The sequence below is a fragment of the Nansenia antarctica genome, assembly GCF_963989245.1.
Source record: "Nansenia antarctica genome assembly, chromosome: 6".
NCBI lineage: Eukaryota > Metazoa > Chordata > Actinopteri > Argentiniformes > Microstomatidae > Nansenia > Nansenia antarctica.
The window spans coordinates 70968572-70971071 of NC_137676.1; the positions used below are offsets into that span (position 1 = coordinate 70968572).

A 2500-nucleotide genomic window follows, 5' to 3' on the forward strand; every position below is an offset into this window, starting at 1 on the left:
ACACACACACACACACACACACACAGCAAACAGTCAATGACGCACCTGAAGAAAAAAACGACTATTTCCATGTCCAGATATTCCATTATCTGTTACTATTATTACACATCTGAACTTCTGGTTAGATGCTGAATTGCGTTTCGCTGTCTGGTACTTGTACTCTGCAGTGACAATAAAGTTGAATCTAATCTAATCTAATCTAATTATTAACTGAGCACTTAACTTTACACTCAATTCACAACTGGCCTACTTTGTACTGTATGTTTTTCCTTTCATATTACATCTAATGTCTCTTAATTGAATGTCTGACTCACTAAGCGAATCACCGTGTTAATATAGGATAGCACATACAGTACGCATGCCTCAGAGGCAAGGACAATAATTAACAACATCATGTCAATATCGATGTACATCATTATATATAACAATATGTCGATCAATATATACCAATATCGATCAGGACTATGTCAATCACTATCTATCAATACTGACCAAACTGTGTAGATCTACAAATATTGATCAGGACTACGTCAATCACTATCAATATCAATATTGATCAGGACTATGTCAATCAATAGCTATCAATATTGACCAGACTTTTTAAAATAATATAAATGTTTATATAAAATATGAACATACTTCAAACATACCGTATATTTCAATGACATATTTCAGATGTTCAGTCTAGACTACTTCTACTGTATATACCCTTGTCTCTTGGTACTATATAACATATATAATATGTTATACACATTATGTTAAAACAGCCCTGCAGCAGAAGTGGTGTTCTAGAAGTGTTCTAGAAGGTTCTAGAGGCGTATAGCAGTGTTCTATATGACGTTCTAATTCTCTGGTGCTTCAGGGGCATTATAGAGGGGACAGCATGCTCTCCTGGTCTAATTACTGCTGCCTCACAAGCAGCCCTGTGTGTGTGTGTGTGTGTGTGTGTGTGTGTGTGTGTGTGTGTGTGTGTGTTGTGCTCTGGCTAAATGAGAGGCCTACCCGTCAGAGCATTCCTCCTTTGGGGGGTTTCTCTCTGTATCACTAATGAATGCTGACCGGACTGGGGTACCCTGTCAACTACCATCACACACACACACACACACACACACACACACACACACACACACACACACAGAGAAAAACTCAGAGACACACACACATGCATGCACCCACACACACACATACACCCACACACACACACAGAGAGACACACGCACACACACAAACACGAACACAAACAAACACACACACGCGCACACACAAACACAAACACACACACACACACACACACACACACACACAGAGACACACACGGAGACACACACACACATGCACGCACACACACACACAAACACAAACACACACACACACACACACACACATACACGACCACGAACAAACACACACAAACAAACACACCAAATGCCCCTGGAGTGACACAATGTGTCCATGCAGCAGTTTGCAGGGCGTGTTGTGGGGTAGTCTGGCTGTCACAGCTCTGGTGAAGGACGTATCCTCAATCAGAGGGTGAAACTGAGTCAAGAGACGAGACGACAACATGACGAACACTTCTATGGTGAACTATGATGAAGGGTTTTCTGACAAACAGTTCTATGATGAACAGCTCTAGGAGGAACAGCTTTCCGACAACGTTTTCTCACGAACAGTTCTTTGACGAACAGTTCTATGACGAACAGTTCTATGGTGAACAGTTCTATGGTGAACAGTTCTTTGATGAACAGTTCTATGGTGAACAGTTCTATGGTGAACAGTTCTATGGTGAACAGTTCTATGGTGAACAGTTCTATGATGAACAGTTCTATGGTGAACAGTTCTATGATGAACAGTTCTATGGTGAACAGTTCTATGATGAACAGTTCTATGGTGAACAGTTCTATGGTGAACAGTTCTATGGTGAACAGTTCTATGATGAACAGTTCTATGATGAACAGTTCTATGGTGAACAGTTCTATGACGAACAGTTCTATGATAAACAGTTCTATGGTGAACAGTTCTTTGATGAACAGTTGATGAACAGTTCTATGATGAACAGTTCTATGGTGAACAGTTCTATGATAAACAGTTCTATGGTGAACAGTTCTATGGTGAACAGTTCTATGACGAACAGTTCTATGACGAACAGTTCTATGGTGAACAGTTCTATGGTGAACAGTTCTATGGTGAACAGTTCTATGGTGAACAGTTCTATGGTGAACAGTTCTATGATAAACAGTTCTATGATGAACAGTTCTATGATAAACAGTTCTATGGTGAACAGTTCTATGATAAACAGTTCTATGGTGAACAGTTCTATGATAAACAGTTCTATGGTGAACAGTTCTATGATAAACAGTTCTATGGTGAACAGTTCTATGATAAACAGTTCTATGACGAACAGTTCTATGATAAACAGTTCTATGACGAACAGTTCTATGGTGAACAGTTCTATGGTGAACAGTTCTATGATGAAGCGTTCTATGACGAACAGTTCTATGAC

The 2500-nt window shown here is 39.8% G+C and overlaps 1 pseudogene across 1 annotated transcript in view; it reads right to left on the reverse strand.

The window, feature by feature from the left end:
* LOC308160910 (adhesion G protein-coupled receptor L3-like) overlaps nucleotides 1-1563 on the reverse strand; it is a 116989-nt pseudogene extending 115426 nt beyond the window's left edge. The window contains exon 1 of the transcript in view: nucleotides 1442-1563. The product of the transcript in view is annotated as an adhesion G protein-coupled receptor L3-like (transcript). The remainder of the gene's footprint in view (nucleotides 1-1441) is intronic.
* Nucleotides 1564-2500: the final 937 nt, after the last annotated feature.